This window comes from Archocentrus centrarchus, chromosome 14 (genome assembly GCF_007364275.1).
Source record: "Archocentrus centrarchus isolate MPI-CPG fArcCen1 chromosome 14, fArcCen1, whole genome shotgun sequence".
Classification (NCBI taxonomy): domain Eukaryota; kingdom Metazoa; phylum Chordata; class Actinopteri; order Cichliformes; family Cichlidae; genus Archocentrus; species Archocentrus centrarchus.
Window position 1 is genome coordinate 37,034,228 of NC_044359.1, and position 6,005 is coordinate 37,040,232.

Below are 6,005 nucleotides of genomic sequence, written 5' to 3' on the forward strand. Positions count from 1 at the left end.
GGCTCCCTGTTAAATCTAGGATAGAATTTAACATCCTTCTCCTCACATACAAGGTCTTGAATAATCAGGCCCCATCTTATCTCAAAGACCTCATAGTACCATATCACCCCAACAGAGCACTTCGCTCTCAGACTGCTGGCTTACTTGTGGTTCCTAGGATACTTAAGAGTAGAATGGGAGGCAGAGCCTTCAGCTTTCAGGCCCCTCTTCTGTGGAACCAGCTCCCAGCTTGGATTCAGGAGACAGACACCCTCTCTATTTTTAAGATTAGGCTTAAAACTTTCCTTTATGATCAAGCTTATACAGTAGTTAGGGCTGGATCAGGTGACCCAATAGGCCTAGGCTGCTGGGGGGGTTCCCATAATGCACTGTTTCTTTTCATTCACCTCTTTTCACTCTGTTAATACCCCACTCTGCATTTAATCATTAGTTATTATTAATCTCTGTCTCTCTTCCACAGTGCGTCTTTTGTCCTGTCTTTCTCCCCTCATTCGGATCTACTCCCCCTCGACTTCCATGGAGATCTGGATGCACTGTTGACCACAGTGTGCTAGCTAACACTGCGAGGTGGACTAATGCCACAGTTTGGACAAACAAATTCTGCTTCGGGCTATTTAAGGTCCGTTCACTCACCAGTATGGGTCCTCTGCTCTGCAATCTGCTGAGTAACTTTAAGTTTAATTTTCTTTGTGTGGCTGAGAACTGGCATCAACCCAATGATTTTGCACAGTGTTGTCAAGCTGTTCCTCCTGGGTTTGTTTACAGCTGTCAGCCCAGTGATCTGCTCCTGGTGGAGGTCTCATGATACTCTGCAATGAGAAGTGGAAAGTATCATCTAAAACTACGCCTCATTAGGCCTCATTTGAGTCCATGATCTTACAAATCAATGGGCCTACTCCCACTACACTTGCTAAAGTCTGTCACCTGCTCAAGCTAAATAAGAACTTTTTCAATGAAGTTTCTAAGTTTGCTAATTCAGTTTGTTCTGTGTCCTCTAATGTTATTCTGCTGGGTGATTTTCATATATGTATGGACATTGTCACTGATACTTTTACAAGAGATTTCACATCATGTCTGCATGTTTGGTCTGCAGCAATTTGTTTGATTTTCCTACTCTAAAGACCACATTCTTGACCTTATCTGTTGTTCTGCTGTTATTCCTCAGAGCTGTACATCCATCTGACCTTCTCATATCTGACCATGAACTGGTATATTTGAATGACATGACAATGTCAGCCTATTTCATATTGCAACATTAAGAATGTGGATATAACTGCCTTCTCCAGTGGAGTTGACAGTCTGTCTAGAAGAGACAATTTAACGACTCCTGGTGAGCTGGTATCCTATAACGACGGAGTACACAGTCTTCTAGATATTTTGCTCTTTTGAAAAATGCTTCTTTCATCCACTCTGCTCCCTGGTTCACCCCAGAGTTATGCCACCTTAAAGCTAAAGGACCGCATTATGTAACCGCCTGATATATTTTCACCTCAGTGTTACTGCACTAAGCAATGTAATACTTTTATGAGTTTTTTAATACTAAGATTAGTAATATTCAGCAGCAGCTTGCTCTTCTAGGTAATTCGACATACAGTACACTGTACAATCCCCTCTTCTTTTCTTTCTGTTGGTATCATTGGTTTAAATCCTATCTCTCAGTTTGCAGTCAATACATACAATTAAAACATTTAAGATCACAAGCTTGCCCGCTTGTTTGATATTCTCCCTGGTTCTGTCTTTGGCCCTCTTCTATTTATTATTTATCTTCAACCTTTAGGCCACATTTTTATGAATTTTGGCATACATTTTCATCTTTATGCTGATGACAGCCTATCCCAGCTGACATAGGGCGAGAAGCAGGGTACACCCTGTACAGGTCGCCAGCCTGTCATAGGGCTAACACAGAGAGGCAGACAACCATTCACACCTATGGGCAATTTAGAATGACCAGTTAACCTAACCCCAGGAACTGCAAGTCTTTGGACTGTGGGAGGAAACCCACGCAGGGAGAACATGCAAACTCCACAGAGAGAGGCCCGGGCCAAGGTGGAATCAAACCCAGACCTTCTAGATGTCATTCTACCTGTGAGGCTGCGAGGTGCTAACCACCACGCCACTGTGCTGCCCTCTATTAACAATATCACTCAATAATATCACTCAATAATATCTCCATGCCTGCATATGGCCACTTACATAACATTAGTCGGCCCATCCCTCACAGCTAACAGTACTGCTATTCTTGTATACGTTCTAGTTACATCTCATATTGATTATTGTAATTTGTCCTCTCTGATTTACCACACAAACGTCTCCATAGACTCCAACTGGTTCAGAATGCGGCTGCTTGTATCATTACCAGAACTCCTTCCACAGAACATCTTCCTCTTGTCCTCCAACAGCTTTATTGGCTTCCTGTAAAACATAGTGTTAATTTCAAGATTCAGCTTCTTACTTTTAAGTCTCTCCATAACCTTGGACCTCAACATCTCTCTGATCTTCTGCACATTGGCGCCACGTCCCATACTCTGAGACCCTCTGCCTGTATTACTCTCATTATACCACCTGCTCGCCTGACTACCATGGGCTTTAGAGCTTTCAGCTCAGTGGCTCCTTATCTTTGGAACTCTCTCCTACAACACATTTGCAATATTGATCCTCCCCTATCTTTAAAGCCAGCCCTAAAACACATCTCTTTAAGCTTGCCTATTTTGTTTGACTTTATATTGTTGGCTTTTTAATTCTGAGGTGTCATTTTATGCATAATTGTGATTTTGGAATTTAGTTTCTTCAACTGGACCAGAGAGGAGTAGAGCTGCCACACCATCACCTGTGAGGCCAGGGGTTTCCACAGATACTGATAAGTGAAGAATCCCCTTCTACAGTCTGGACACAATAGCTGCCTTTAATTCATATTTGGGCAGGGAAGTAGCACCATAAAATGATGCTACTTCACACAAATCATTTTTATAAAGATCCAATCGAGTCAAAGATTGGCTCAGAACATGTTTATATCAAATATGTGGCTGTGACGGTAGAAAACTTGCACCAAACAAAACCACACACCTACACCAGTTAAGTTAAAAACTATTAGCCTAGCTAAAACCACCACCACCACCACCAACAAAAACAACCAGCTGACAAAAAGACATCCAAAAGAAACAATCATCTGGCTGAAAACAACAAACAAAACAAAACAAAACAAAACAAAACAAAACAAAACAAAACAAAACAAAACAAAACAAAACAAAACAAAACAAACTACTCACTTCAAGTTCAAAAACAGACAGTACTGAAGCTAACCCACACTGAGAGCTTTGATACTGCAGAGCTGATTCATTGCTGAGTGGAGTCAACTGTGCACTGCTCCACAGGAGAAAGGGGGTGGCACCCAAGTAAGGGAGAGAGAAAAGGGACACACCGAAACACCACAACACAGTAGGCCTGATAGACAGAAATACTAGCATAAATATACAATTCAAGGTTGCTGCTGAATTATTGTGTATTATTAAAGGATGATTGCACTTGTGCAGTAAAATGTCTGCACTCAGTTATTGGATCTGTTCTGTTATGCTGCCCTTCCATGCTTCAGCAGTTAAATCTGTTACATTGTTACAGATGCATCGTAAGTATCCTAAAATTGTCAAATCATCCCTGAGATGACTCTTGTTATGAACAAGTGGTATATAAATAATATATAATTGCATTAACATGAAACTTGTACGTTTTCCTCTGGTGAGCATTACTTTGGTGTTTAGACTGGTGCTGTACAGACCGGAGCCACCCACAGACCTGACTGGAAGCGGCCAACTCCTTCAAAACAGCATCCAGACCTTAAGAGCCGGTTATGGGACAATTACATATTACATCTGCAGCTTGACCATGGAAGCTCGTGCCATGAAGCTCCCTGTGCACAGATTTTATGCTGATGTTGATGCCAGAGGGGGGTTTGGAACTCTGCAGTCACTGAGTCACCAGGGTTGGTGACTTTTGCACAGGATGCGCCTCAGAGACTCCACTCTGTACCTTTATGTGGTCTGCCACCTCATGGCTGAGTGGTTCCTGAAGGCTTTCACTTTGCAATAATAAAACTTAACAGCTGATCATGGAAGAAATTTCACAGACTGATTTGTTGCACAGGTGCCTACAGTACCATAGTCAAATTCAGTGAGCTCTTTAGACCCATTCTTGCATAAATGTCTGTAAACGCAGACTGCATGGTGAGGTGCTTGATTTTATACAACTGTGGAAATGGGACTGAAAATACCTGAGGTATGGCCCAGCATTATCTGGCCATGCAGTGTAGGTTGACTGGTGGACAAATGAATGATGAGATCAGATCACTAAATCCCAGCTTCCATTGATAAGGTGAATGTAACTAAGACCAAAATATGAATTACTGTGATTCATAGTACTGATTCATTTAAACAAACACACAATAATATACATAGGGGTTAAAGTGGACCTGAATGATCTGCAACAGTGTTACTAAGTAACACACAAAGTTAATGAATAATTAAATCTGATTGGCAGGTTAATGCATTTTACTTTGAGTTAATTTTTTGTTGCTTCCAGTGAGGGCATGAAGATATCTGCTCAGTAATAAGAAAATAATGATATCCCACGGCCGCTTCCAGCTTCAATTCATCTTTTTCCTTCTCATCCCTGTGATGCCTTCACGGTGCAGACGGAAAGGGGCGGGTTCGGTACTTAAGCATCTAGCTAGCTACAGAAGAGGAACGAGTATGAGTTTAAAGTGTTTTAAGTGCCAGGTCATTTTAAATGCAACAGCTCAACAAATATCAGCGAACACACAAAGTGTTTCTGCACAGTTTGTGTGTGAACTGAAGGTTCAGTTGCTGTATTTCCCAGGGAGAGAAAACCAGTGTGCGACACTGATGGATGGGAAAGATGTGAGACCGAGAGGACAGGAGCGGAAACCGAGAGGCTATTTTCAAAGGTAAGAGCTACTCAGCAACTTTTATAGACTGGAAATTTAAATCTTACATGTAATGTCCTAATTCATTTTAGAGCTTTTAAATATGAATTTGGATCTATTCTTGGATTTATTATTTTAACCGAATTGTGTTTTTTGTGAAATGTCTTGCAAAACAAACTGATGTATATAATTTTTCTGTTATTCAAAGGTTGCGTGAAAATAGGCGGTTAGTTGGCAGTGATAAAGTTTACAGTGATGCTCCATGTTGGTCTGGTTACATCTCGGTTACTGTGACTACAGTTGTGGTCAGAGGTACAGCCTGGTAGAATTTGGCCTCTGTGGAGAGTTTCCCTCTAACTGGATCCTGGACTTGGAGGTGTGGCTGCTTTGACTGACAGGTGTCCTAATGTGCGTCAGCTAAAGAGTCAGTGATGGTGCTGATGGTGCCTTTTGGCGGCTTTCTAATAGAAAAGGCATGATGCTGTGTGGTGCAGACAGTTACGTTAGTGGGTAAAATTCTAGCATTTTAATAGTTATACTCTCAGCTTATTTAGCAGATACTGCATGTGTGTTTATGTACAGTTAATGAATGCAAGCTTGCATTAACTCAGCACTCCAGCTTTCATCCAAATAATGTCACTTTTGGCTCCAGAATACAGGAGGTCTGGCCAAAATTAAAATCATTACAATTGGCCTAATTTAAAAAGAAAAAAGCAAAAATTGTTTAGTATTTATTTCTGACTTTTCATTTTTTTTTTTTTACATTTTTTATTTTCCAGAAGTCCTTCCTGTTTCGGTCCTCGATGCCACATTTGAAACCTCCTGAAAACGACCCTTTCAGGAGTTACTTCAGTTACATGTTTCCTTCTAGATATTTTTTCTTTACTTTTTATGAATGCACAAATATAAAAACTGATCTTCAAGTTGACTTAAGTTTCACTCAAAAGGAAAAATAAAAAAAAAATATTATTAGAAATAATAATAAAAAACTAAACTGGAAAAATAACTAAGAAAGATTTAAATACAGTAACGTCAGTGTTCACACAGATGGTGAGATGAAAAATGAAAT